Source organism: Schistocerca piceifrons, chromosome X (assembly GCF_021461385.2).
Source record: "Schistocerca piceifrons isolate TAMUIC-IGC-003096 chromosome X, iqSchPice1.1, whole genome shotgun sequence".
NCBI lineage: Eukaryota > Metazoa > Arthropoda > Insecta > Orthoptera > Acrididae > Schistocerca > Schistocerca piceifrons.
Window position 1 is genome coordinate 670,880,867 of NC_060149.1, and position 14,513 is coordinate 670,895,379.

The window sequence follows — 14,513 nt, forward strand, 5'->3', positions numbered from 1 at the left end:
TGCCCTCGTTATGACCGAGGGTTCTATGCTCTTTGTAATGTTCCTGGTGTTCGAAGCTTAGTTTACTTTCAGAGCAGAGCCGAGCCACTGATAACATTAGTCAGCTTTTAACTGATAATGACCTAATAAGCTGTAAACTGGTTGATAACGAAATAAATACTAGTATATGGTGTTTGTTTGGTATAAAGTAACCTTTGCTGTTCGCAGTCAGGATTTTCTTTTATTTCTTACACGACGCGTTTCTGGAATAACTCCCCTTTTCAAGTGCGTTTTCCTGAAATGTATCGTGCATGAGAGAAATAAAAACAGCTTGTGATTGGCAGAAGCAAAAGTTATTTCATTACAAGCAGAACCATTCTTTTTACAATCGTAGACTTTTATCAATTATTTCTAATGGATAAAATAAAAAGGACATTAGAATTTGCCCGCTCTTCAAACCTCGTCAAGCTCTAACAGCAGCGCAATGAACTACACGTCGATGGATGTTCGAGCTCGTGAAATGCCACGTTCACGCTATAAGAAATCCCGCCCTTTCGTTGCTTCACCGACGGATGCAAAGAAAAGTACCTCCGCTTTTATGCGAGAGAATTGAATACCCCCGCGAGTAAAAACGGCTGGGACACGAAAACAATTAGGTTCAGAAGTTAAGCCGGTGGAGAAAATCCTGGGCGGCGGTCCGCAGAATGCTGAATGCGAGCAGGTGCGGAGGTGCGGGTGGCCACTGCGTGACCAAGGGCAGGCGGGGGCGAGAGTCAATGCTCCCGACACCGCGAGGCCACGGCTGCCTGCCGCAGAGGCACTGTTTCATCAACAGTGGGCCCAACAGCTGACTGTGGGGGTAATGTATCGAATTAAGAAATAGGCGGAGAAATGTTCCGAGACCGCGCCAAACGTTTGGTCCCACTGTATCTGGCTGCGCAAGTCAGTCAATGATCAGAGGAGGGTAACGGAATACTTCCAGTAAGAACACGTCTAGTAAAACACTGCGTTGTCAACACGGATCTTCGGGTTAGGGGTGACTTTACTTTACTTTTCAGGGGGAAATTAAATCCATTTCTTCTTCTTCTTCTTCTTCTTAATCTTCCAGCGCCTATTTACTGTTAGATGTGTTGCTATCACATATTCCACCGCTCCTCTGTTTCCCTCACGACTCATCAACGATTAAACATCATGTACTCCCGTCCATTGTCTAATGTTTTCGCAGCTAAGACGTACAATTTTTTCCAATTGGCCTTCAATCTTCCCTTTAGTTATCAGCTGCAATAATCCTTATTAGTCGTTTTACATGATATGCCCTAAATATACCTTTTTGTCTTATTTTGTCTCTACTGACACATTTAAGGACTCCGCCATTTGTCGTTTTCGACGTTACAGTATCGTAAGTACACCAAAAATCGAAATCTCCTGTTTTGCTAAAGGGGTTTACCTTTAATGCGTAGCTTTCTTTCTACATCGTAAGAAAGTGTTGATTAAGCGCAACAGTTTACAGACGTCAGTCTTAAGCTCAGTCAGAGTTCGGATGTGTGAGCCATTTTTTGAAGTTCGAGAACGCCTGTCAATCCTTTTCAAGGCGACATTTCGCTTCGATGTGAAGTATTTATTTAACAATTAAATACATCTGCTCTTACCAAGGGCACGGCGATAATATTATGTTAGACCTTTGAAATAATTTCAAATGCCTTGATGAAGTCGTGAATTTTATACGAGAGCTCTTCGTAAAATAAGTTCCGATCGGTCGCGAAATGGAAACCACAGTGAAAATCCGATGAAGTTTTGCACAGTTGTGTCGGATAGTGTCTCTAGTATGCCCGTCGATGATGGCACGTCGCTCTTTCAAATTCTGAGCGTACAGTGAGCACGTAAAGATGGCTAGAAAATAATGTCTTCCGCCAAATATGAGGTCCTGGTGAGAGATTTCTCCTTACGTCGTGCAGCCCACGTAGCATAACTGTCATGAATTTCGTTCTTCGTGATAATTCACGGCTACACTCTGCAGGGGCAATGAAGATGCTCCTGCGGCATTTTCGGTGGGACGTATCTGATCAGCCTAAACACTTCCCGTAATTGGTTCGTCCTGAGTTTCATCTATGCTCACATGAACCGCTGGCTATGAAGACAACATTTTAATACAGACAACGAGCTGTAGAGGAGTGTAGAGAATATGCGGGAGTTGCAGGCGGCTGCTTTCTATGACGAGGGTATCGGGAAGTTGGTACAACGCTACGACAATGTCTAAGTCGGAGCGGTGACTGTGTAGTGAAGTAGCTGTAAGGTGTAGCTGACTATTGCAAATAAAACATTTTTGGTTTTCACAGTGGTTACCATTTCACGATCGATCGGAACTAGCTTTCCGAATAGCCCTCGTATTTTCGGTGTTGAATCAGGCTTTTTCAAATTTGATCCATGACTCTCTTGAAAAAACGTTTAAGTTAAACAAATGTTTATCGTTATCTCTCACAGTGAAAGACGATCTCATAGAAGGTCACTCCTTCCCCTTAACCTCCTGCTAACAGAGGTAGCTATTTTTAATGAAAACATTTACGTCTTTCACTTTTCTTGTTATTTCAATCGCTACGATTGTATTTTAGAATGCATATCAACTGCAAGTGGAAAAGTTAGAGCGCACACAATGAAACGTCCCTTCTTCAGTACGTCGGAGCTACCGTAGAGTGGCGAGAACGTAGTCACGTCCACGGCCAGAATCCACGAACTCTTTGGCGATGTGCGGCTTGAAGGCCGAATTACGCGATGCACTGCTCCGCGGATTTCATAGGAGACGTATATTGTTGGACCCACATTAATTCTCTGCATTGCTACACATGTAAAACCAGTCTAAATAAGGGTCGCCAGCCTCGATTTGACCCTAGAGCAAGGATTAAACTTCTCCTAACTACAAGGACGATGATTAATGCCCTGCTGAAGTCCAATTACTTTCAGGAAGATTCTGATATCCAACCACTGGACTGGAATATGTACACCGCTAACCGTTTACACTCTGCCTCGTAAGTGGCTCCTAACAACTTCCGCCGATTATCTCCACACAGCATAACAGGAATACAGTTCAAAGTCAGTAGGGAAAAAGCTACACAAAAAACCACACTCATATTTCCGCACCATCAAATATAATTTATTGGCTTCAATTGAAGCTCAGAAAATCCGACTCTGTCATTAACCACCACATCTAGCTAGCCAACAGCCCCAGGCCTGCTACGAGAACTCTTCCTGCCGAATAACTCTACACCAACTAAATCGTAACACTCGCCGGAAAATTCAGGAAAGTGCGTTTGCCGAACTAAACACTCATCTACATCTACATCTACATTTATACTCCGCAAGCCACCCAACGGTGTGTTGCGGAGGGCACTTTACGTGCCACTGTCATTACCTCCCTTTCCTGTTCCAGTCGCGTGTGGTTCGCGGGAAGAGCGACTGTCTGAAAGCCTCCGTGCGCGCTCGAATCTCTCTAATTTTACATTCGTGATCTCCTCGGGAGGTATAAGTAGGGGGAAGCAATATATTCGATACCTCATCCAGAAACGCACCCTCTCCAAACCTTGACAGCAAGCTACACCGCGTTGCAAAGCGCCTCTCTTGCAGAGCCTGCCATTTGAGCTTGCTAAACATCTCCGTAACGGTATCACGCTTACCAAATAACCCTGTGACGAAACGCGCCGCTCTTCGTTGGATATTCTCTATCTCCTCTGTCAACCCGACCTGGTACGGATCACACACTGATGAGCAGTACTCAAGTATAGGTCGAACAAGTGTTTTGTAAGCCACCTCCTTTGTTGATGGACTACATTTTCTAAGGACTCTCCCAATGAATCTCAACCTGGCACCCGCCTTACCAACAATTAATATTATATGATCATTCCACGTCAAATCGTTCCGCACGCATACTCCCAGATATTTTACAAAAGTAACTGCTACCAGTGTTCGTTCCGCTATCATATAATCATACAATAAAGGATCCTTCTTTCTATGTATTCGCAATACATTACATTTGTCTATGTTAAGGGTCAGTTGCCACTCCCTGCACCAAGTGCCTATCCGCTGCAGATCTTCCTGCATTTCGTTGCAATTTTCTAATTCTGCAACTTCTCTGTATACTACATCATCCGCGAAAAGCCGCATGGAACTTCCGACACTATCTGCTAGGTCACTTGTTGTTGTTGTTGTTGTTGTGGTCTTCAGTCCTGAGACTGGTTTGATGCAGCTCTCCATGCTACTCTATCCTGTGCAAGCTTTTTCATCTCCCAGTACCTACTGCAACCTACATCCTTCTGAATCTGTTTAGTGTATTCATCTCTTGGTCTCCCTCTACGATTTTTACCCTCCACGCTGCCCTCCAATACTAAATTGGTGATCCCTTGATGCCTCAGAACATGTCCTACCAACCGATCCCTTCTTCTGGTCAAGTTGTGCCACAAACTTCTCTTGTCCCCAATCCTATTCAATACTTCCTCATTAGTTATGTGATCTACCCATCTAATCTTCAGCATTCTTCTATAGCACCACATTTCGAAAGCTTCTAGTCTCTTCTTGTCCAAACTATTTATCGTCCATGTTTCACTTCCATACATGGCTACACTCCATACGAATACTTTCAGAAATGACTTCCTGACACTTAAATCAATACTGGATGTTAACAAATTTCTCTTCTTCAGAAACGCTTTCCTTGCCATTGCCAGCCTACATTTTATATCCTCTCTACTTCGACCATCATCAGTTATTTTGCTCCCCAAATAGCAAAACTCCTTAACTACTTTAAGTGCCTCATTTCCTAATCTAATTCCCTCAGCATCACCCGACTTAATTAGACTACATTCCATTATCCTTGTTTTGCTTTTGTTGACGTTCATCTTATATCCTTCTTTCAAGACACTGTCCATTCCATTCAACTGCTCTTCCAAGTCCTTTGCTGTCTCTGACAGAATTACAATGTCATCGGCGAACCTCAAAGTTTTTATTTCTTCTCCATGAATTTTAATACCTACTCCGAATTTTTCTTTTGTTTCCTTTACTGCTTGCTCAATATACAGATTGAACAACATCGGGGAGAGGCTACAACCCTGTCTTACTCCCTTCCCAACCACTGCTTCCCTTTCATGTCCCTCGACTCTTATAACTGCCATCTGGTTTCTGTACAAATTGTAAATAGCCTTTCGCTCCCTGTATTTTACCCCTGCCACCTTTAGAATTTGAAAGAGAGTATGCCAGTCAACATTGTCAAAAGCTTTCTCTAAGTCTACAAATGCTAGAAACGTAGGTTTGCCTTTCCTTAATCTTTCTTCTAAGATAAGTCGTAAGGTCAGTATTGCCTCACGTGTTCCAGTGTTTCTACGGAATCCAAACTGATCTTCCCCGAGGTTGGCTTCTACTAGTTTTTCCATTCGTCTGTAAAGAATTCGTGTTAGTATTTTGCAGCTGTGACTTATTAAGCTGATAGTTCGGTAATTTTCACATCTGTCAACACCTGCTTTCTTTGGAATTGGAATTATTATATTCTTCTTGAAGTCTATGAAAAGCAATGGTCCCTTAACACTCCCCTGTGGCACGCCAGGGGTTACTTTAACGTCTGTAGACGTCTCTCCCTTGAGAACAACATGCTATGTTCTGTTTGCTAAAAACTCTTCAGTCCAGCCACACAGCTGGTCTGATATTCCTTAGGCTCTTACTTCGTTTATCAGGCGACAGTGCGGAACTGTATCGAACGCCTTTCGGAAGTCAAGGAAAATGGCATCTACCTGGAAGCCTGTATCTAATATTTTCTGGGTCTCATGAACAAATAAAGCGAGTTGGGTCTCACACGATCGCTGTTTCCGGAATCCATGTTGATTCCTACAGAGTAGATCTAGGGTTTCCAGAAATGACATGATACGCGAGCAAAAAACATGTTCTCAAATTCTACAACAGATCGATGTCAGAGATATTGGCCTATAGTTTTGCGCATCTGCTCGACGACCCTTCTTGAAAACTGGAACTACCTGCACGAGATGCGCTTGCTAATGTATTGTACGTTCTTCGCACTGGAAAAGTATTGATTGCGAAAGAGCGCCAACTGCCGTCTTCCGAAATAATAACCGCTATACAGCACGATCTCGTCCCCAGCTGGCCCACACTTGACGCAAGTCCACGAGTGCTGTGGGCCGACTCAGCATTTCGCGAGTCCCAAACATGGCCCAAGAAATTATTTAACATCTAGGACTTCTTCCTATCAGAAGCAGGAGCAGAATGTAAAATTTCCATTCCACGTCTTCTTTTCCAACGTAGAGGGCTTCTGTAAAATGCTACTTCCTTTCCAGACTTCCGTTAAGTTCCTTTGGAACGCGTTTTGAAAACCACCGGCAGTGATGAAAATAGGACTCGTCCTATAAACCGGCCTAGTTGGCTTAGAGCACCACCCATTTAACCCTTTGAGCTCCAAAGGTTTCACCTTTTTAATACTTTTTTTAAGTATCAGTATCTTTCGCGTGAAATCACTGACGACATTGCCAGACAGAGACTTCTTGTGGCACACTGAGGTACTTTTACGAATGTAGTGCTTTGTACAGTAACTTAGAGAGTTCAAAACAACAGTCGGCGTGTATGTTGTGGTACGTGACTGTAGTAGAGTCAGACATATGGTTTTTTATGTTAGTCAAATTGAGGAGATTATTGACAACGAAAGTAAGTACAAAATGGTTCAAATGGCTCTGAGCACTATGCGACTTAACTTCTGAGGTCATCAGTCCCCTAGAACTTAGAACTACTTAAACGTAACTAACGTAAGGACATCACACACACCCATGCCCAAGGCAGGATTCGAACCTGCGACCGTAGCGGTCACGCGGTTCCAGATTGAAGCGCCTAGAAGCGCTCGGCCACCCCGGCCGGCGAAAGTAAGTACACCTAAGTTATTGTAATATACATTTGAGTTTGCGCTGCTGCTTTTATTAGTATTATGGAAATGAAACTACTGGGACAGTATGTAGTCGTCATACAAAATTTATTAAATTTTAGATAGAGTTTTTTTCTTATGTAGGACTATAACTTGTTTTAGGCATTACGAGTTCATGAAAGTTTCGAGATGTGGAATTTTGTCAAAGAAAAATGGGAATTTTCTTTCAAGAATATCGCATGAAATGATGGGACGTTTAAAACTGTATGTCCCAGTGGTTCCAAAGTGAAACCACTGTTTAAAACAACTGATTGTCAACGAGATGCCAGTTTAATGTTACATTCGTTGCTTACTATGATTAAAAAGGTTAATTATCTGAAAAATTATATAAATATATAATTTTTTCATAGTATTGGCACTCAAAGGGTTATGAGGGGACCGAACAAAGAACAGCTTCTCCATTTCTCCTGCTTTTGCGACAACGATATGGAATAAGACTAGCGCACAGGTACGGCCAGTAAATTACATGTTACCATCAAAAAGTGTAAACGTACGCGGCCGTACATAAACATATCATGCCATACGTTACGAATATATTTACTAGTAACACGCCATCTGCAGTCGCAGTATTATATTTTACTGTTTTCAGTCCAGCGTGTGTCGGAGCTACATCTCGAGTTTCAGGGTCTAGGTTGACGTTCGTCGGCCTTACATGTGCTTCCCTTTATCACCTAATATCAAATGAACTGCGCAGTTATTAGTTTTTCGAGAAGTCATCTCTGACGAGATTAACGAACAAATCAAGTAGATAAGGTTGAAAAACATACGAATGGTGTTTCTGTTCTACTAATATTTGTTTACTGCGCACTGATTTTCGGCTTATTGAGCCATTTTCATATTTAAGACTGAAAGAAGAAATGCCTAACGTCCACAAGAGGAACTAATGTGTAGGAACCAAACATTAGAATCGTACATACTATCAGCACACACAGAATCGTAGGTCATGACATCAGGTGAGAAATGCAAAATAGGTCGCTCATCACTCGTGTTATGCACCAGTCATGTTAATTACAATTACAAGGCCGGTGGTATCACACAGAACTATCTACCCTGTAGATTTTAATGTAACATGTGTGATGCATAGCTCGAGTGATGTGCGTTCGATTTGGCATGACCTAATGACCTAATGTCATGACCAAAGAGTATATTTTTGTTGACAGTATCTCCCTTTATAGCCGGCCGGTGTGGCCGTGTGGCTCTAGGCGCTTCAGTCTGGAACCGCGTGACCGCTACGGTCGCAGGTTCGAATCCTGCCTTGGGCATGGATGTGTGTGATGTCCTTAGGTTAGTTAGGTTTAAGTAGTTCTAAGTTCTAGGGGACTGACCTCAGATGTTAAGTCCCATAGTGCTCAGAGCCATTTGAACCATATCACAGCATCCTCTTCCTGTCGGTTAAATTTCGCGTATGTAGCACGTCATCTTCGTGGTGTAGCAAATTTTAATGGGCAGTAGTGTATATGAGTCTGCAAAATGACTCGAACGAGCAGGATTTAGTTCATTGAAAAATAATATGACATTCACCACTTAACTAAATCCTTGAAGAGTAAAATAAATTCTGTCATTTGAGTTACATAGTACAGTCATGTAACACATTCGTTATTTATTTTTACTGCTTGATCTGATTATGGCTGCAACCATGCTTAACTCCTCTCTCAAGTATAGAGAAAAAGTCACTGAATGAGATATTAGCATTATTTTTGTATCAGATATTGCAACTGTTAATCATACTCTCTTCTTTGAGTACAATGAGTGGCTGGAAAGATTGTTTCTATATACTGAACCATCTGTAAAATATTGGTGGGTCGATATTCTGCCGGACAGAGTGTATAATGCAGTGCGGACCATTTGAATACGCGGCTGTTCATCGGTTATATACAGCGTGGCGTGGCAGCCGACGGGCTGCGTGAGTGACAGTGATTTCCCAGCCACCGCGGCTGCCAATTGCGATTTGACAACTGCGCTGCTGCCCGTATATTCGTTTGCAGTTGCAATTCGTTGATCGCCTCGACGCTGACTGATGACATGACCACGCGCTAGGCGATTACTGTAGCCTTGGCGTACGTTGGAACGATGCCACGCGCGAATCTGCCACGAGCGCGTTAGTTCTTACATGTGACCTCGAGTATTTCCAGGTGTTTTCGATGGCGTACGTTCAGCCCATAATTAATCGAGCCCCGCGCCGGTTATTCACGAAGTGCAACAGGTGTGAGCAGCTGGGCGTCATCCTGCTGAACCGGGTGAGCAGCTGTGCAGCCGCGGAGATCCACACACGGAAGACTGCAGGCAAAACCCCTCTCACTGGCCGTACATCTTGGCCTTCAGCCTTCGATCAAATTCATTGCGTAGCTAATTTTATTCGTTATAGTGGTGGAATATACGTGCAATTCTTCGTAAAGGGGTCGATTCGAGAAGGAAGATTAGGACTGACGCCCTGTCAAGAAGAGACTATTATGAACGGAGCACAAGCTTGGAGAATGGAAAACGTGCTCCTCTAGGAGTAGCCTGGCTTAACATCCTCATCCGACAGACGGATCACTATCAAGTGTTACATGCCCTCAAACCACTAGACATTGCGGGGAGATGTCGAGTTAGACCCGAGGCAGTGGCGTAGAACCTGCTAATCGTCTATTACTTTCCTTTGCTGGACGAATAGATACGCTGAAACTTTATCAAAAATGGTTCAAATGGCTCTGAGCACTATGGGACTCAACTTCTGAGGTCATTAGTCCCCTAGAACTTAGAACTAGTTAAACCTAATTAACCTAAGTACATCACACACATCCAAGCCCGAGGCAGGATTCGAACCTGCGACCGTAGCGGTCTCGCAGTTCCAGACTGCAGCGCCTAGAACCGCACGGCCACTTCGGCCGGCGAAACTTTATCACCAAATGCCATGTCACGCCCACAATGGATGACGACAAGACATTAGAATTATTTAGGGTAAAGAAAATGAAGCACTTGAGGCTAAAACCGTAATCAGAACACCTGTCATTAATGTGAGGCCAAATTTGCAAATGTTTTATGTGTGATGTGATGGTGACCGAGAGATAAGTATATAACGATGACGCGTAGGTGCAGCGGTATTTTTCCATGATTTTTGCAGGGATATACCAAGTTACATTAATAAGTTGATAATTAACGCTAACATGGACATTTCCTCTAAAAAAATGTTTTTGTGGGAACTGGAACCCACTCCCGCAAAGAAATACAACTGCCAGGTGAAACTGTCCGTCAGGAGTCGCCAATCCCAGGAAACGTAACGTTTCAGAGTGGTCCTTCCTGAAGTGATGCGAAAGACGCAGTTATGTTGGCCATAAAACGTACTTGCACTTCCGTCTGTCAAGTGTTTTCAATGGGAACCGCCGTTTTAAACAGCACTCAAAGAGAGCAGTGGGTCTCATTATTTTGGACCACCATGAAGAAGTCAAAAAGCACTTCTGTGAATCGTACAGTCAGTCCAACAGCCACACGGATTAAAGGATTACGTGCCATGCTGTAGCACTATTCCCCAGTGCTGAAGTTTAGCGAGGGTCGCGGATTTTCAGTCGACAAACAGTTTAAGCATCTTGTTGCTCGTTCACTGAGACAACTCGATTAATCAATTTTACTATCACAGCTCGAAAGTACGACCACAGCTGAATGTCAGGGTCATCCATGCTGCAGCTCAGGTAACGCCAACAGCTCTAGTGCCACCGTATCAACATCTGACAATATCGATCTCGCTCTGTATCATTTTCTTGCATATTTCAGCATTACTAGAGTGTGGTTTCCTCCTGTTGGCAGAGCTGTGATGCCAGCTCAATAATCTGTACAAGTTGTATATGTTTGACTTTGTCTATTTTATTTGTTTTTTATTTACACCTCAAGTTCCGTAGGACCAAATTGAGGAGCAAATCTCCAAGGTCATGGAACGTGTCAGTACATGAAATTACAACATAAAAATAATAACAGATAAAAATAAATATTTATGAACCCGAAAAAAGTCAATCCATAAATTTAAGTAAACGCAATGAACAATACAACAAGAGTCAGCTTACTTTTTCAAGGAACTCATCGACAGAATAGGGTGAGTGATCCATGAGGAAACTCTTCAGTTTCGATTTGAAAGCACGTGGATTACTGCTAAGATTTTTGAATTCGAGTGGTAGCTTACTGAAAATTGAGGCCGCAGTATGCTACACACCTTTCTGCACAAGAGTTAAGGAAGTTCGATCCAAATGCAGGTTTGATTTCTGCCGAGTATTAATTGAGTGAAAGCTGCTTATTCTCGGGAATAGGCTAATATTGTTAACAAGAAATAACAGTGTGGTGTCACCGCCAGACACCACACTTGCTAGGTGGTAGCTTAAATCGGCCGCGGTCCATTTAGTACATGTCGGACCCGCGTGTCGCCACTGCGTGATCGCAGACCGAGCGCCACCACAAGGCAGGTCTCGAGATACGGACGAGCACTCGCCCCAGTTGTACGGACGACATTGCTAGCGACAATACGGACGAAGCCTTCCTCTCATTTGCCGAGAGACAGTTAGAATAGCCTTCTGCTAAGTCCATGGCTACGACCTAGCAAGGCGCCATTAGCCTTACCTAGTTTGAGAGTTGTCGTATAAATGTCTCAAGAAGAACGTTGTAAACCAACAAAGAATAAAGTTAAGTATATTCCAAAGCTACGTATTTTCTTGATAGCAGTCATAACGTATCCTGTTCCAGACTTGACGCCAGTCGGCGTGTGTGTACGCGTGCCTTTCGGCTCCCTTCTCAGTGTGGCGTAGCTAGCTTGTTACGCCACAACAAACAGTATATTTTGAGAGGGCAATGTCAAAATACCCCGACTCGTGAACAGTGGTCGACAAGAGGTTCGTGAACTTACGCCACTTATTGCCCGAACCGCCAGTTTCTGAGCCAAAAATATCCTTTTAGAATGGGAAGAGTTACCCAAAATATAATACCATAAGACATAAGCGAATGAAAATAAGCAAAGTAGACTAATTTTCGTGTCGAACGATCACTCACTGCAAGCGAACTTTTGTCTCGGCTTATCCGTAGACACTCGACCTTTATGAGGAAACAACGGCCAAAGATTTGTAGTTCATATATGTGCCTCTTAAGGAGTGCCAAGTTCAGCCAAAGTGGTCGCACAGCGGCCAACATCACGTATTCACACTTTCGCGCCCCGTGTTCGAAACATAATTATTGATTTTATTTTATTTTGTTTTCATTTATCTACACATGCTCGTAGAAGACAACTACACTAATATGTAAAACAATAAATGAATGATAAAATTATTGCCGCGCGGGATTAGCCGAGCGGGGTAGGACGCTGCAGTCATGGACTGTGCGGCTGGTCCCGGCGGAGGTTCGAGTCCTCCCTCGGGCATGGGTGTTCGTGTTTGTCCGGAGGATAATTTAGGTTAAGTAGTGTGTAAGCTTAGGGACTGATGACTTTAGCAGTTAAGTCCCATAAGATTTCACACACATTTAAACATTTTTTTTTGATAAAAGTATTTGAATTTCTTTTCGGTGAAAATCCTGTAGTGTTTCTTGTCAATAACATTGGTGGTCTTGCAATCGGTCGGCCAACAAATATACTCGTTTATTCCTGCAAGCTACAAGGAGGGTCGTGTATACAACCGATTCTCACCTGCTCATTTACTTTTGTCTTCTTCAGGGAATCAGTAAGAGAAACACACAATCTCCGAGCTGGTTCTCAAAGCGAATGAACAGACAGGAATAGAACATCCAGCAAAATTAAAACGAAAAAAATATCTTAGCCGAGCCGGTAGCAGGCATCTCGCAAACTGATCTTCAAGATGCGTGTATTACGGAAGAATTTGTGGATATTCTAAATGAGTGTGACACTCCGAGCCCTGCAACAAGAGAAGAAATAACTGATGCAATGGACTGCTGTATTGAACTGTTAGAGAAATTGTATAAAACTAATAAAACACAAACAATAAGATCCAGCCATCGAAAACCTTGGGTAAATAAATGGCGGAAAAAGTCATCGATTTGATCAACAGATGGGTCTTTGCTGATGAAAGCGAGTTTTCGTCTATAGGGGAAACAGTAGAGAAAGCAGGTGAAGGGAGTATTGAACATCAAGTCTAAGAAAATCATTCCAGATGACAAGAAAAAAATGAATACGCGGCAGGAATCGACCCAGTTCCACTAGAGTTGAAGGTAAATTGAAATCTATAATTTTTAAACGTTATTCGCGAGACTTTCATTTAATGTTAAAACTTTGAACAGGAATTTCATGAGATAAAAGAACGGTCTAACAATCTTTCATTTTTGGTAAATGGTAAAGTAAGATTTGCTGAACTTCATCCAAAATGGACATGGAAGACGATAGCGTCAAAAAGCACACGCAGACTAAAAAATAATAAACAGCTACGGTGATGGAAGAACCAAGCGAAGAACGGTGGAACAGTCCACGAAAAATATATAATGATCGATTCGTGGGTCTACGATCGTCTTGAAGAAGCAAGGAAGATCGGACGTCTGGTAACAACACGAATATTGCGGTGATGGACGATGGCGGCAGCGACTTCCTTACAATCCAAAGATTTGAATTTAAAGCTTCGCAAACGTGGTGCTATACCTCCAAGATAAAGCTTATGAGGCAGCCAAATGTTTACCAAATATGTCAGCACAGAGGACAAACGCACTGCGTACAGTCTTGATCTGTCTTCTAGAAGTTATCGGACAATTCGGTCATCGAGTGTAGTCAACTAATGGAACAGCATCTGAACGTGTACGCAACCGCCCACAAAATCAGGGAATCTGACAAAAGAAACATACAGTCAGTTCTTGGATTATCCGCAGCTCGTGGTCGTGCGGTAGCGTTCTCGCTTCCCACGCCCGGGTTCCCGGGTTCGATTCCCGGCGGGGTCAGGGATTTTCTCTGCCTCGTGATGACTGGGTGTTGTGTGCTGTGCTTAGGTTAGTTAGGTTTAAGTAGTTCTAAGTTCTAGGGGACTGATGACCATAGATGTTAAGTCCCATAGTGCTCAGAGCCATTTGAACCATTTTGAAGTTCTTGGATTATGTTATGCAACCTTATGTTAAAATAGAGTCACTTTTGTTCGTTGGCGATTCATGGGGTGGATGGAGCGATCCTTCGTTATACAAGAAGTTCATGGAGGATGTCCGGCCCTGGTAGCTGTGTGGTCAGCGCGACGAAATGTCATACCTAACGGTCCGGGTTCGATTCCCGGCTGTGTCGGAGATTTTCTCCGCTCAGGGGCTGGGAGTTGTGTTGTCCTTATCATCATCATTTCATCTCCATCGACATGCAAGTCGCCGAAGTGGCGTCAACTCGAAAGGCTTGCACCAGGCGAACGGTCTACCCGACGGGGGGCCCTAGCCACACGGCATTTCCATTTCATGGAGGATGATAGAATACAAACCTCTTCAATGAAAGTAATTTCTCCGAAGTGTACTCCGTTCTGTCATCCCTATGACGTATACTTCTACCCGCACATAAAAAATTTGATCTGAAAACTGCACCATTACTCACCGCACATTGCACAGCAAAGGAATATCACAGTTAGATGCCATGCATTGACACATAATC

General features: G+C 43.2%; 1 protein-coding gene across 2 annotated transcripts in view; it reads right to left on the reverse strand.

Annotated features, from left to right (window-relative positions):
• LOC124722010 (facilitated trehalose transporter Tret1-like) overlaps positions 1–14,513 on the reverse strand; it is a 277,295-nt gene that overhangs the window by 120,814 nt on the left and 141,968 nt on the right. The gene's annotated exons all lie outside the window — the stretch shown is intronic.